The sequence below is a fragment of the Sinohyriopsis cumingii genome, unplaced genomic scaffold (assembly GCF_028554795.1).
Source record: "Sinohyriopsis cumingii isolate HCF-2022 unplaced genomic scaffold, ASM2855479v2 utg000646l, whole genome shotgun sequence".
Taxonomy (NCBI): Eukaryota; Metazoa; Mollusca; class Bivalvia; order Unionida; family Unionidae; genus Sinohyriopsis; species Sinohyriopsis cumingii.
This window is the reverse complement of record NW_028315921.1, coordinates 1129867-1146675: the sequence shown is the minus strand read 5'-3', so window position 1 is coordinate 1146675 and position 16809 is coordinate 1129867. Positions and strand designations below refer to the sequence as shown.

The 16809-nt window shown below is 36.1% G+C and overlaps 4 non-coding genes across 4 annotated transcripts; 2 read left to right on the top strand and 2 right to left on the bottom strand.

Moving 5' to 3' along the window:
• Positions 1–6623: 6623 nt before the first annotated feature.
• Trnam-cau (transfer RNA methionine (anticodon CAU)) lies at positions 6624–6695 on the bottom strand. Its single transcript has one exon. It is a non-coding gene; the product is annotated as a tRNA-Met (tRNA).
• Positions 6696–7413: 718 nt separating this feature from the next.
• Positions 7414–7495, top strand: Trnas-gcu (transfer RNA serine (anticodon GCU)). The gene has a single exon. It is a non-coding gene; the product is annotated as a tRNA-Ser (tRNA).
• A 6661-nt stretch (positions 7496–14156) lies between these two features.
• Trnam-cau (transfer RNA methionine (anticodon CAU)) lies at positions 14157–14228 on the bottom strand. Its single transcript has one exon. It is a non-coding gene; the product is annotated as a tRNA-Met (tRNA).
• A 718-nt stretch (positions 14229–14946) lies between these two features.
• Positions 14947–15028, top strand: Trnas-gcu (transfer RNA serine (anticodon GCU)). Its single transcript has one exon. It is a non-coding gene; the product is annotated as a tRNA-Ser (tRNA).
• The last annotated feature ends 1781 nt before the right edge of the window (positions 15029–16809 follow it).

The following is a 16809-nucleotide window of genomic DNA, read 5'->3' as shown; positions in this document are numbered from 1 at the left end:
GTTATGACTACAAACCGTATTCATCAATATTGTAATGTGATATCGTCACGTCAGAAAGAAAACACGCCTAATGATGTCTCCATGATTTCTTTTTGGTGGTTTGTGTCTTGAATAGACTGACGTTTTGTGCATGTTTGTGACAGGTTTGTGTATTGACCTGTTCCGGCTGCATATTTATAATCGAGTTGTACTTTTTGTGCGTGTGGAACATTTTATCTCCCACAGGAGAAAAAAAACAACAACAACATTTCTTGGCATTGAAATAAAGTCCCAGTAGTGCTAACATGCATGCGGGAAGTGTAGCCAAATATCAATGCCGCGAATCGGCCGATTAGCAGAAACATTTAAGGTTGCGAGCAAGGCAAAAGGGATCAAGCTAAGGTTTGGGAGGGTAAGGGGTGATGTGTTTCCAAAATTCCAAAACGGCACCAAAGCACACGCGTATGTGTCTGTTTACTAGAAGTGTGTGTAATACCCATTAAAACGATGGTCAAATTTTAAGTAACAGGAGACTGTACGTTTGTATACTCGGATAGTCTTGGACAACAATCTAAAATTGCGGTTAATGTTAAGAAGATCAAATAAACTGATGTTATCAGAAGTGTAGAAGAAATGACGGGGAAAATGTTCGTTTATGTAGCTGTCCTTTCACCTGTTCATACTTTAAGTACCTGTGTACCAAACTGATTAAAATCAGATCTCCGCTGTTACCAAATGAAGATCTGACAGCCATCGCTTAGAAGGCATATTCTGGTACCTATGCTATTACCATAATTGCTAATTTTATCAACCAGTCAGATGAGGTCTAATATCTTTGCGTTTTGAGAAAGAGCACCGTGGGTGAAAAGCATGAATGTGTATCGAACGATTTGATTCACTTTCAGATTTTTTGAAAGTTGTATTTCCATTGGCTAATTTAATGGTCACCTGAATGTCATTCTTCAGTGGTCATCGTCAGATCTTCACGTAGGACAGCGGAGATCTGATTTTATCAGATTGGTGTCTATGTTGACCGGGGTATATATATTCCTCTTCATATTCTTTCTAATTTCTACTTATTTCTTCTTCTGAAAGGTACACAGGTACATCAAGTATGAACATGTGAACGTAATACCTTCCAGATGTATAGCGCACAAGCAATGGACTCTCTCCAGTTCACTTATATTCTGAGGGCTAGGGTTAAATTAAGTTTCACAATAATACAACGTTCATGGAATCGCAGTAGTTTCATGTAAAATATAATTTGTGAGCCGACTAATTCCATACCTGTGTACTCCAATATTAATAAAACCAATAACGTACTTGCAAGTTTATCTTTAACCTCTTTAAGTTCTGTATATAATCTGCTATACTTAGACACGTTAACACCAAAATGTCTACATAACTGCTGTTTCTGGAGCACTCTCAAAATCCAAGAACCATTTTCACTTGTTTCGTTTGTAGTCAGACGACTTTTCGGTGAACACAACGATCTTAGGTTTCTAGAAGTTATATCCAAATGCCGACTTTATGGAGTGCACGTTGCATATAAAACAGTATCTGATCCACTAATACCGTGTGCAACAATTGTGGAGACCAATACGAGTTATAGCACTACCTTGGTAGGTGGTTACAATAGCTGCAATTGATCGGCATAAGAAACACATACATATCGATGATATTGCTATTCGAGAGCTTCATAATTACTGTTTGATAGCAATATTTACGATCACTGGAGATCAAGAGAGAATGGTACTAGGCGAACTATGGAAGTGCAGGATGGACTATATCTTAAATTCCTCCAAATTGCAAAATATTTTGTCATGCATGTACATCATTATGAGATCGATCCTAAAATAACTACATGCAACGAAGAAATTAGGCACTTACTTAAATTAGATAACGTTTGTAATGATGAATAGGTATGTAGAGTGAAATCTATTATTGTTGAGGGAAAGAGTAAAATATTTTAGTGAACAACTCACTTAGTGGATAATGCAAAATATAAAAGTAAGAATTCTCGCTCCTATACAGTACGAAGAGAAAGAAAGAAAGTTTCCAAGAATTGTATAGATGTCAAGACAAAATGATTTTATTTTCTGTAAAATTTACCGCTAAAGATTCATTTGATATCAATACATATGAAGAACTCGAACAACAATGAAGTGACTAAGAAATAAGATTGTTTTGAGGTGTTATACCGAGATTTTAATCCAGTTTGGTGACTGAAAGTGACGCAAATAGCAAATACTTTCCAAATCCTGAAAAATATCAACAAAAACGAGATGTTATTAAGGAATCCATTGATGGCTTTGGCTCACTTGTTTCAAATGAAAATCAAATATTAAAATACGTTTATAAGTTTTATTGTATTTTGTAATTATCGAACACAGTTGATGAGAGTTGTAAAGAATCAGTTTTAATCTTGGTAAATTCATCCATACCTGCTGATGATACGTATTTGAGTAGGGTCATACAAGGGTTGATAAAATACATGCAGCTATAAATATAATGTCTAAAATTAGATATTTTGGTCTGGTTAAATCGATAAGGTAGTTGTATTTTACAACGTTTTAAATTATGAATATGATAATCTGTTAGAGATTTTTTTCTTCTTCAGATCGTTAACAAGGAATCAATTACGTCATGGGCAGTGAGATTTGATACAATATCATTTTTTACAACACCAAGAGCGACTAAAGAAGCTGGAAATATTGGCGAAATATAAGACTATTTAATGTAGATGATACAATTTTGGCGAGGGTTATGGCTCATGGTTTGAAATGGGTATTACCCAAAATTATGCCTCTAATTCAGACATGCTCTGTAGTTTGAAGGGATATTGCTGATACAACATTCACTGTAGGAGATGTCATTGCTATGACCTAGAGGGACAACATCGATGGATATACCTTAACAATTGATAAAAGCAAAGTTTTTGACAGAGTCAAAAGTTTGTCTCATTCACATAAATTTTGGATTTGGTCAAATTTTTATTCAGCCGCTATTAAAGACAGTGTTAAATGCAGTGTGCATCTAACACCATTCTTTCCGATTAAAACTTCTTTCTGATAAGGCTGTTCTCTATCGGTAATGCTATATATAATGCCAGTTGAACGTTAAGGGTGATACTAGAGTGGCAAATGTATTTTTTCTAGTGAGTAAATGTCTCCAAAACAAAATACACTACTCCAAAAGGAAACAGCGGCTGGTTTACGGAAAATCAAGCTACTTGAAAGCGAGTAAAACATTTGTGCTATACATGAACAGAAGTCATACAATTTAGTATCACCTCTGTGTAATAAGTTTCAAATTTAGACAAAGTGTTATTCTAACTGAGCTCCAGCACTAGTTCCCAAAATTAAGATAACGTGATCACAATGTTGAAATTGGAGCTGTCTGCAGAATTCAACAGAGACTGCCTGATGAATTAAATAAAAGTTCCGTTTGTTTTCTTTATTCCCTTTTGAACCATATCCTTTACAATATAAACCAAGTACAATAAATGATTGATTAATAGATTCTTTCTTTGCTAATGTCATGGTTGTACCATCGGCATGTTGAAAGACTTTACTTGTACTGCTAGACAATAGAAATAGAGCAACATTGACATAATAATTTATAATTATAGCGAGCCCTAAATGTTCCGCTTCAAATAAATATAGCATAGTTAGTATAGGGCAACTTTGGAGGACTGAATGTTTAATTGAAAAGGCTTTCATTAAATGCATTTAACACTGTTTCTAATTTCAATATAAAATATTTGTATCCATTAAATAAAGCTGTCACCAAACCCGAATTGTCGTAAAAGAGATACCAGTATGAATGGTTGACTCTGTGAAAAGCTTTTTCGTGATCAGTTTCATCACCTCTTTCTTCACCATCTGCACCCTGTATTACTTCATCAACCTCGTGTTCATCATCTTCTAGAACTTGAATCCCCAATCTATCTTCCTTTGTGGCAACGTCAGCAATTCGGTAATTAATTTCTTCAATTTAATCATTTAGCATGTAACATCTTTAGGCAGTTGCATTTCTTAAGTCATATTTCCCACATGAACACAAATAAAGAAAATTTCCACAATTGTCAGAGCTTTGCCTTTTGTACTTCCTAGGAACATGACGCTGTTTCCAACAGTTGTGGCACACGAAATGTGTGCAATCTGTCATCATGCGACCCGGGTCAAGACAAAAAGAGCGCACCTTTACTTGATTATCATGCAATAACTTAACGAACTAATGGTCACTTACAGTTTGATGCTTCCGACTGTAGGGCTAAGATTTTATCTCTTTTGGAAAACTGTATTTTACATAATATTACAAATCTATGTTCTTAATCAAAGTAATAGAAAAGATGTAAATCCAGCAAGTATTGTAAAATGTAACAAATACTTTCTCTAGAATACGAAATAAAACATGTAATAACAAATAATAAATATTAAAAAAATAACAAACAATCAAAATTAAATATCCAAAACAAAAATGCGTCACGTCTGTCACAAGATTTCTAGGGTAGTATCTATCCTGAATGGGAGATAGGAATTCCACTCCGTATTCTCTTATCTTGATACCGATCTCTTCGTCGGAAACGTGTGCAAGTAAGAGAGGTATTGACACAATAATAGTGTCAGAATATGAGGAAGTACAGTCATAGTTATCACTGTCAATTCCACTTTAGATTATACTCTTTATTTGGCAACGTAACCTCATACAAATTTGAAACTTTCGGCACAACTACATAGAAAGACATTTTGTTTTTTCGTTGATTGATTGGATCGTGACAGTTGTTATGTCCCAAGCATAGGTAGGGCGTATTTCTAAAGCTAGTCACATGATCACATCTATTCATTCCGCGCTGACGTAGATTTCTTGTGACCAGAGATTCATACTCCAAAACTCTCTTCAGTCAGTTTGTCTTTCGATGTCAATGCGTCTCACAAACAACTGAATATCCAATTTGCCGTAATTATAGACAGGGTAGCTTGAATCGAACAACACATTGCAGATAGCTCTCGATCGGATTATGCAAAGTCACATATTGTTTCATTGAGAAAGACACATTTCCTTGTTTAAAATAATCCGATATCGAGTAGTAGAAAATAATTGATACATCTTATTTATGACAATGATATATGGGCGTGTTTGGGATTTAAGGCAGTCATAAAGTCTAGTACACCCCGGTAAAACATTTTATGGAAACAACAACACTAACCTCTTAGCTGCATTAGTTGACTACCTAATCAATTGTTTATAATGAACGTTCTAGTTCCATTAGTTGCCTCCCTTGATTCGACAAAAGAAAAACGATTGACCCCCTCCTGCAACAATTGAATAAATGGCGAATCCGAAAGGAGGATTGCGTTTTACTAAGGAGCATATATCAGATGGGACTTTCACAACCAAATGTGCCATTCTTCTTAATTTATTATTATTATTATTATTATTATTATTATTATTATTATTATTATACCATTGATAACTGTTTATCTACTGTTCTAAATATGAAGTTGAAAGGGACTTATTTTTCATGTCCTTAAATAAGCAGCACTTAAACGTCCTCCATATGTTTCACAGACAAATGTTTTTGTGCATGGGAACAAATTTGATATAATGTCAACATGAATATCGATGTTTCTGGCTGTATTTGAACAACCTCTCATTTTAAATTCTGATAATTCATGTGGTTGGAAAATATTCATGTTCACATAACTTATAAAGGCAGGAATTGTTTGTGTTTAGGACGTTGTTTGTGAATCAAATCCTGAGATCAAAGCGAAAAATACAGAAAACTTACAATTGTATAATAGAAAGTATACCTTTAGAATGACACAAAAGAATCAAACCCCACCGTGACCAATTGAAGAAATACTATGTATCCCAAAATTGATAGCAAATTGTATGACCTCTATTCATATACACCACAATTATTTTACAGGCTCATCTAAAGTTTAATTTTCGAGAACCAGCCTCCGTTTCCTTCCGGAGCAGGATATCAAGTTTGGAAACATGTAATCACTGGAAATGTGTAAATTTGCCTTTTAAGAGCAGATATTGTATGGATTAACGAAAAATTGAAACAAAATAAATTCCATTTTTAATATGGCAATGTCATGTCAGAGGTCAAAACTTTTCGGCACTTTTGGGTGGGATCGCAGGGGTGGTTCAGTATGTATTTTTCACAGGGAGCGCAAAGAAGACCGCAAGCTGACTGTGGGATTTAGCAGCTAGTGAGGGCCAGGGAGACAAACACTCATTTTTGTCTTGGGGTGGGGAAGGGTGATGCCGGCGGTGGGGTGGGAAACACGGGGAGGCTTGTCCACCTGATCACTGTCGAACGTTCCAATGCTATATCATTACATGCCACATTGTTTTTCGTTTGACCTTTTGTTATATTTCACTTTAGCTGCATGTACATTTGACATTTTATTATTGCTAGAACGGTGTAGAAGGTCCAAATTCGCACCAAAAAAGCCGTCATTGAAGCGTGAAAAGTAAATTACATTGACCCACATTTTATATATGAAATCAGATACATATTTACTGAATGTGCCTTTTATTTATATTTTTGTGCCTGAAGATAAATGATAATTTGATGTTATGAATTTAAAATTAAAAACAAAAAACAAAAACCAAATAAAAGTGATTAGCAGAGCGTGGTTTCGATCCACGGACCTCTGGGTTATGGGCCCAGCACGCTTCCACTGCGCCACTCTGCTGTTAGTTGTTATTGTTGTTGTTATAGGGTTTAACGCCATTTTTCAGCACAAGATAGGCTATACATGGCGGCCAGTATTAATGGTGGAGGAAGAACCCGGGAAAACCCCGGAAAGAACCACCGACCCACGAGAAGCTACCGGCAAGCTTTCTCACATGTCCACATTGGCCGAGCCCGAGACTCGAACCCACGCAGACAGAGGTGAGATGGCAGTGATCCGTGACGGAGAGCGCTTTAGACCACTCGGCCACTCGGCTCTGCTGTTAGAAAACATTGATTTTTATAACTTTAAAAAAAAATGGAACTGATATTCACTTATCTGATGTAATACTTACCGAAGTGATGAATACAACGAATGTTCGTACGAGTTTTTTCCCTTGCCTAACAATCCATTGATATGAACATGCTTGCTCACTAAGGGACCGACCATGTATTTGTTTCTGTTTATTGGGTGGGTAGGTGGGTAATGTTGAGTTTTCTCCCAGCCAGGAGAATTGTTTTAATTTACCTGAAGATATATATTTCTTCTTTTAAAGAATATCATGCACTAGGTTCTTTATGTGCACATCAGTTAGAGCTAGGATGGTTCGACGGTTAGAATTTTTTTCTGTCTGAAAAAGACATATATTGAATCGTGAATATCAGACAAAAGTTGTGTGTGGTTTAGGCCAGGTAGCTATAGATCACTCCCTAAATAGTGTACTCATCAAAATACACCGGACGAGGTGGCCGAGTGGTTAAGGCGATGGACTGCTAATCCGTTGGGGTCTCCCCGCGTGGGTTCGAATCCCATCTTCGTCGATATACATTTTATCTGATGTGTAGAACTTTTAGTTATGACTACAAACCGTATTCATCAATATTGTAATGTGATATCGTCACGTCAGAAAGAAAACACGCCTAATGATGTCTCCATGATTTCTTTTTGGTGGTTTGTGTCTTGAATAGACTGACGTTTTGTGCATGTTTGTGACAGGTTTGTGTATTGACCTGTTCCGGCTGCATATTTATAATCGAGTTGTACTTTTTGTGCGTGTGGAACATTTTATCTCCCACAGGAGAAAAAAAACAACAACAACATTTCTTGGCATTGAAATAAAGTCCCAGTAGTGCTAACATGCATGCGGGAAGTGTAGCCAAATATCAATGCCGCGAATCGGCCGATTAGCAGAAACATTTAAGGTTGCGAGCAAGGCAAAAGGGATCAAGCTAAGGTTTGGGAGGGTAAGGGGTGATGTGTTTCCAAAATTCCAAAACGGCACCAAAGCACACGCGTATGTGTCTGTTTACTAGAAGTGTGTGTAATACCCATTAAAACGATGGTCAAATTTTAAGTAACAGGAGACTGTACGTTTGTATACTCGGATAGTCTTGGACAACAATCTAAAATTGCGGTTAATGTTAAGAAGATCAAATAAACTGATGTTATCAGAAGTGTAGAAGAAATGACGGGGAAAATGTTCGTTTATGTAGCTGTCCTTTCACCTGTTCATACTTTAAGTACCTGTGTACCAAACTGATTAAAATCAGATCTCCGCTGTTACCAAATGAAGATCTGACAGCCATCGCTTAGAAGGCATATTCTGGTACCTATGCTATTACCATAATTGCTAATTTTATCAACCAGTCAGATGAGGTCTAATATCTTTGCGTTTTGAGAAAGAGCACCGTGGGTGAAAAGCATGAATGTGTATCGAACGATTTGATTCACTTTCAGATTTTTTGAAAGTTGTATTTCCATTGGCTAATTTAATGGTCACCTGAATGTCATTCTTCAGTGGTCATCGTCAGATCTTCACGTAGGACAGCGGAGATCTGATTTTATCAGATTGGTGTCTATGTTGACCGGGGTATATATATTCCTCTTCATATTCTTTCTAATTTCTACTTATTTCTTCTTCTGAAAGGTACACAGGTACATCAAGTATGAACATGTGAACGTAATACCTTCCAGATGTATAGCGCACAAGCAATGGACTCTCTCCAGTTCACTTATATTCTGAGGGCTAGGGTTAAATTAAGTTTCACAATAATACAACGTTCATGGAATCGCAGTAGTTTCATGTAAAATATAATTTGTGAGCCGACTAATTCCATACCTGTGTACTCCAATATTAATAAAACCAATAACGTACTTGCAAGTTTATCTTTAACCTCTTTAAGTTCTGTATATAATCTGCTATACTTAGACACGTTAACACCAAAATGTCTACATAACTGCTGTTTCTGGAGCACTCTCAAAATCCAAGAACCATTTTCACTTGTTTCGTTTGTAGTCAGACGACTTTTCGGTGAACACAACGATCTTAGGTTTCTAGAAGTTATATCCAAATGCCGACTTTATGGAGTGCACGTTGCATATAAAACAGTATCTGATCCACTAATACCGTGTGCAACAATTGTGGAGACCAATACGAGTTATAGCACTACCTTGGTAGGTGGTTACAATAGCTGCAATTGATCGGCATAAGAAACACATACATATCGATGATATTGCTATTCGAGAGCTTCATAATTACTGTTTGATAGCAATATTTACGATCACTGGAGATCAAGAGAGAATGGTACTAGGCGAACTATGGAAGTGCAGGATGGACTATATCTTAAATTCCTCCAAATTGCAAAATATTTTGTCATGCATGTACATCATTATGAGATCGATCCTAAAATAACTACATGCAACGAAGAAATTAGGCACTTACTTAAATTAGATAACGTTTGTAATGATGAATAGGTATGTAGAGTGAAATCTATTATTGTTGAGGGAAAGAGTAAAATATTTTAGTGAACAACTCACTTAGTGGATAATGCAAAATATAAAAGTAAGAATTCTCGCTCCTATACAGTACGAAGAGAAAGAAAGAAAGTTTCCAAGAATTGTATAGATGTCAAGACAAAATGATTTTATTTTCTGTAAAATTTACCGCTAAAGATTCATTTGATATCAATACATATGAAGAACTCGAACAACAATGAAGTGACTAAGAAATAAGATTGTTTTGAGGTGTTATACCGAGATTTTAATCCAGTTTGGTGACTGAAAGTGACGCAAATAGCAAATACTTTCCAAATCCTGAAAAATATCAACAAAAACGAGATGTTATTAAGGAATCCATTGATGGCTTTGGCTCACTTGTTTCAAATGAAAATCAAATATTAAAATACGTTTATAAGTTTTATTGTATTTTGTAATTATCGAACACAGTTGATGAGAGTTGTAAAGAATCAGTTTTAATCTTGGTAAATTCATCCATACCTGCTGATGATACGTATTTGAGTAGGGTCATACAAGGGTTGATAAAATACATGCAGCTATAAATATAATGTCTAAAATTAGATATTTTGGTCTGGTTAAATCGATAAGGTAGTTGTATTTTACAACGTTTTAAATTATGAATATGATAATCTGTTAGAGATTTTTTTCTTCTTCAGATCGTTAACAAGGAATCAATTACGTCATGGGCAGTGAGATTTGATACAATATCATTTTTTACAACACCAAGAGCGACTAAAGAAGCTGGAAATATTGGCGAAATATAAGACTATTTAATGTAGATGATACAATTTTGGCGAGGGTTATGGCTCATGGTTTGAAATGGGTATTACCCAAAATTATGCCTCTAATTCAGACATGCTCTGTAGTTTGAAGGGATATTGCTGATACAACATTCACTGTAGGAGATGTCATTGCTATGACCTAGAGGGACAACATCGATGGATATACCTTAACAATTGATAAAAGCAAAGTTTCTGACAGAGTCAAAAGTTTGTCTCATTCACATAAATTTTGGATTTGGTCAAATTTTTATTCAGCCGCTATTAAAGACAGTGTTAAATGCAGTGTGTATCTAACACCATTCTTTCCGATTAAAACTTCTTTCTGATAAGGCTGTTCTCTATCGGTAATGCTATATATAATACCAGTTGAACGTTAAGGGTGATACTAGAGTGGCAAATGTATTTTTTCTAGTGAGTAAATGTCTCCAAAACAAAATACACTACTCCAAAAGGAAACAGCGGCTGGTTTACGGAAAATCAAGCTACTTGAAAGCGAGTAAAACATTTGTGCTATACATGAACAGAAGTCATACAATTTAGTATCACCTCTGTGTAATAAGTTTCAAATTTAGACAAAGTGTTATTCTAACTGAGCTCCAGCACTAGTTCCCAAAATTAAGATAACGTGATCACAATGTTGAAATTGGAGCTGTCTGCAGAATTCAACCGAGACTGCCTGATGAATTAAATAAAAGTTCCGTTTGTTTTCTTTATTCCCTTTTGAACCATATCCTTTACAATATAAACCAAGTACAATAAATGATTGATTAATAGATTCTTTCTTTGCTAATGTCATGGTTGTACCATCGGCATGTTGAAAGACTTTACTTGTACTGCTAGACAATAGAAATAGAGCAACATTGACATAATAATTTATAATTATAGCGAGCCCTAAATGTTCCGCTTCAAATAAATATGGTATAGTTAGTATAGGGCAACTTTGGAGGACTGAATGTTTAATTGAAAAGGCTTTCATTAAATGCATTTAACACTGTTTCTAATTTCAATATAAAATATTTGTATCCATTAAATAAAGCTGTCACCAAACCCGAATTGTCGTAAAAGAGATACCAGTATGAATGGTTGACTCTGTGAAAAGCTTTTTCGTGATCAGTTTCATCACCTCTTTCTTCACCATCTGCACCCTGTATTACTTCATCAACCTCGTGTTCATCATCTTCTAGAACTTGAATCCCCAATCTATCTTCCTTTGTGGCAACGTCAGCAATTCGGTAATTAATTTCTTCAATTTAATCATTTAGCATGTAACATCTTTAGGCAGTTGCATTTCTTAAGTCATATTTCCCACATGAACACAAATAAAGAAAATTTCCACAATTGTCAGAGCTTTGCCTTTTGTACTTCCTAGGAACATGACGCTGTTTCCAACAGTTGTGGCACACGAAATGTGTGCAATCTGTCATCATGCGACCCGGGTCAAGACAAAAAGAGCGCACCTTTACTTGATTATCATGCAATAACTTAACGAACTAATGGTCACTTACAGTTTGATGCTTCCGACTGTAGGGCTAAGATTTTATCTCTTTTGGAAAACTGTATTTTACATAATATTACAAATCTATGTTCTTAATCTAAGTAATAGAAAAGATGTAAATCCAGCAAGTATTGTAAAATGTAACAAATACTTTCTCTAGAATACGAAATAAAACATGTAATAACAAATAATAAATATTAAAAAAATAACAAACAATCAAAATTAAATATCCAAAACAAAAATGCGTCACGTCTGTCACAAGATTTCTAGGGTAGTATCTATCCTGAATGGGAGATAGGAATTCCACTCCGTATTCTCTTATCTTGATACCGATCTCTTCGTCGGAAACGTGTGCAAGTAAGAGAGGTATTGACACAATAATAGTGTCAGAATATGAGGAAGTACAGTCATAGTTATCACTGTCAATTCCACTTTAGATTATACTCTTTATTTGGCAACGTAACCTCATACAAATTTGAAACTTTCGGCACAACTACATAGAAAGACATTTTGTTTTTTCGTTGATTGATTGGATCGTGACAGTTGTTATGTCCCAAGCATAGGTAGGGCGTATTTCTAAAGCTAGTCACATGATCACATCTATTCATTCCGCGCTGACGTAGATTTCTTGTGACCAGAGATTCATACTCCAAAACTCTCTTCAGTCAGTTTGTCTTTCGATGTCAATGCGTCTCACAAACAACTGAATATCCAATTTGCCGTAATTATAGACAGGGTAGCTTGAATCGAACAACACATTGCAGATAGCTCTCGATCGGATTATGCAAAGTCACATATTGTTTCATTGAGAAAGACACATTTCCTTGTTTAAAATAATCCGATATCGAGTAGTAGAAAATAATTGATACATCTTATTTATGACAATGATATATGGGCGTGTTTGGGATTTAAGGCAGTCATAAAGTCTAGTACACCCCGGTAAAACATTTTATGGAAACAACAACACTAACCTCTTAGCTGCATTAGTTGACTACCTAATCAATTGTTTATAATGAACGTTCTAGTTCCATTAGTTGCCTCCCTTGATTCGACAAAAGAAAAACGATTGACCCCCTCCTGCAACAATTGAATAAATGGCGAATCCGAAAGGAGGATTGCGTTTTACTAAGGAGCATATATCAGATGGGACTTTCACAACCAAATGTGCCATTCTTCTTAATTTATTATTATTATTATTATTATTATTATTATTATTATTATTATTATTATTATACCATTGATAACTGTTTATCTACTGTTCTAAATATGAAGTTGAAAGGGACTTATTTTTCATGTCCTTAAATAAGCAGCACTTAAACGTCCTCCATATGTTTCACAGACAAATGTTTTTGTGCATGGGAACAAATTTGATATAATGTCAACATGAATATCGATGTTTCTGGCTGTATTTGAACAACCTCTCATTTTAAATTCTGATAATTCATGTGGTTGGAAAATATTCATGTTCACATAACTTATAAAGGCAGGAATTGTTTGTGTTTAGGACGTTGTTTGTGAATCAAATCCTGAGATCAAAGCGAAAAATACAGAAAACTTACAATTGTATAATAGAAAGTATACCTTTAGAATGACACAAAAGAATCAAACCCCACCGTGACCAATTGAAGAAATACTATGTATCCCAAAATTGATAGCAAATTGTATGACCTCTATTCATATACACCACAATTATTTTACAGGCTCATCTAAAGTTTAATTTTCGAGAACCAGCCTCCGTTTCCTTCCGGAGCAGGATATCAAGTTTGGAAACATGTAATCACTGGAAATGTGTAAATTTGCCTTTTAAGAGCAGATATTGTATGGATTAACGAAAAATTGAAACAAAATAAATTCCATTTTTAATATGGCAATGTCATGTCAGAGGTAAAAACTTTTCGGCACTTTTGGGTGGGATCGCAGGGGTGGTTCAGTATGTATTTTTCACAGGGAGCGCAAAGAAGACCGCAAGCTGACTGTGGGATTTAGCAGCTAGTGAGGGCCAGGGAGACAAACACTCATTTTTGTCTTGGGGTGGGGAAGGGTGATGCCGGCGGTGGGGTGGGAAACACGGGGAGGCTTGTCCACCTGATCACTGTCGAACGTTCCAATGCTATATCATTACATGCCACATTGTTTTTCGTTTGACCTTTTGTTATATTTCACTTTAGCTGCATGTACATTTGACATTTTATTATTGCTAGAACGGTGTAGAAGGTCCAAATTCGCACCAAAAAAGCCGTCATTGAAGCGTGAAAAGTAAATTACATTGACCCACATTTTATATATGAAATCAGATACATATTTACTGAATGTGCCTTTTATTTATATTTTTGTGCCTGAAGATAAATGATAATTTGATGTTATGAATTTAAAATTAAAAACAAAAAACAAAAACCAAATAAAAGTGATTAGCAGAGCGTGGTTTCGATCCACGGACCTCTGGGTTATGGGCCCAGCACGCTTCCACTGCGCCACTCTGCTGTTAGTTGTTATTGTTGTTGTTATAGGGTTTAACGCCATTTTTCAGCACAAGATAGGCTATACATGGCGGCCAGTATTAATGGTGGAGGAAGAACCCGGGAAAACCCCGGAAAGAACCACCGACCCACGAGAAGCTACCGGCAAGCTTTCTCACATGTCCACATTGGCCGAGCCCGAGACTCGAACCCACGCAGACAGAGGTGAGATGGCAGTGATCCGTGACGGAGAGCGCTTTAGACCACTCGGCCACTCGGCTCTGCTGTTAGAAAACATTGATTTTTATAACTTTAAAAAAAAATGGAACTGATATTCACTTATCTGATGTAATACTTACCGAAGTGATGAATACAACGAATGTTCGTACGAGTTTTTTCCCTTGCCTAACAATCCATTGATATGAACATGCTTGCTCACTAAGGGACCGACCATGTATTTGTTTCTGTTTATTGGGTGGGTAGGTGGGTAATGTTGAGTTTTCTCCCAGCCAGGAGAATTGTTTTAATTTACCTGAAGATATATATTTCTTCTTTTAAAGAATATCATGCACTAGGTTCTTTATGTGCACATCAGTTAGAGCTAGGATGGTTCGACGGTTAGAATTTTTTTCTGTCTGAAAAAGACATATATTGAATCGTGAATATCAGACAAAAATTGTGTGTGGTTTAGGCCAGGTAGCTATAGATCACTCCCTAAATAGTGTACTCATCAAAATACACCGGACGAGGTGGCCGAGTGGTTAAGGCGATGGACTGCTAATCCGTTGGGGTCTCCCCGCGTGGGTTCGAATCCCATCTTCGTCGATATACATTTTATCTGATGTGTAGAACTTTTAGTTATGACTACAAACCGTATTCATCAATATTGTAATGTGATATCGTCACGTCAGAAAGAAAACACGCCTAATGATGTCTCCATGATTTCTTTTTGGTGGTTTGTGTCTTGAATAGACTGACGTTTTGTGCATGTTTGTGACAGGTTTGTGTATTGACCTGTTCCGGCTGCATATTTATAATCGAGTTGTACTTTTTGTGCGTGTGGAACATTTTATCTCCCACAGGAGAAAAAAAACAACAACAACATTTCTTGGCATTGAAATAAAGTCCCAGTAGTGCTAACATGCATGCGGGAAGTGTAGCCAAATATCAATGCCGCGAATCGGCCGATTAGCAGAAACATTTAAGGTTGCGAGCAAGGCAAAAGGGATCAAGCTAAGGTTTGGGAGGGTAAGGGGTGATGTGTTTCCAAAATTCCAAAACGGCACCAAAGCACACGCGTATGTGTCTGTTTACTAGAAGTGTGTGTAATACCCATTAAAACGATGGTCAAATTTTAAGTAACAGGAGACTGTACGTTTGTATACTCGGATAGTCTTGGACAACAATCTAAAATTGCGGTTAATGTTAAGAAGATCAAATAAACTGATGTTATCAGAAGTGTAGAAGAAATGACGGGGAAAATGTTCGTTTATGTAGCTGTCCTTTCACCTGTTCATACTTTAAGTACCTGTGTACCAAACTGATTAAAATCAGATCTCCGCTGTTACCAAATGAAGATCTGACAGCCATCGCTTAGAAGGCATATTCTGGTACCTATGCTATTACCATAATTGCTAATTTTATCAACCAGTCAGATGAGGTCTAATATCTTTGCGTTTTGAGAAAGAGCACCGTGGGTGAAAAGCATGAATGTGTATCGAACGATTTGATTCACTTTCAGATTTTTTGAAAGTTGTATTTCCATTGGCTAATTTAATGGTCACCTGAATGTCATTCTTCAGTGGTCATCGTCAGATCTTCACGTAGGACAGCGGAGATCTGATTTTATCAGATTGGTGTCTATGTTGACCGGGGTATATATATTCCTCTTCATATTCTTTCTAATTTCTACTTATTTCTTCTTCTGAAAGGTACACAGGTACATCAAGTATGAACATGTGAACGTAATACCTTCCAGATGTATAGCGCACAAGCAATGGACTCTCTCCAGTTCACTTATATTCTGAGGGCTAGGGTTAAATTAAGTTTCACAATAATACAACGTTCATGGAATCGCAGTAGTTTCATGTAAAATATAATTTGTGAGCCGACTAATTCCATACCTGTGTACTCCAATATTAATAAAACCAATAACGTACTTGCAAGTTTATCTTTAACCTCTTTAAGTTCTGTATATAATCTGCTATACTTAGACACGTTAACACCAAAATGTCTACATAACTGCTGTTTCTGGAGCACTCTCAAAATCCAAGAACCATTTTCACTTGTTTCGTTTGTAGTCAGACGACTTTTCGGTGAACACAACGATCTTAGGTTTCTAGAAGTTATATCCAAATGCCGACTTTATGGAGTGCACGTTGCATATAAAACAGTATCTGATCCACTAATACCGTGTGCAACAATTGTGGAGACCAATACGAGTTATAGCACTACCTTGGTAGGTGGTTACAATAGCTGCAATTGATCGGCATAAGAAACACATACATATCGATGATATTGCTATTCGAGAGCTTCATAATTACTGTTTGATAGCAATATTTACGATCACTGGAGATCAAGAGAGAATGGTACTAGGCGAACTATGG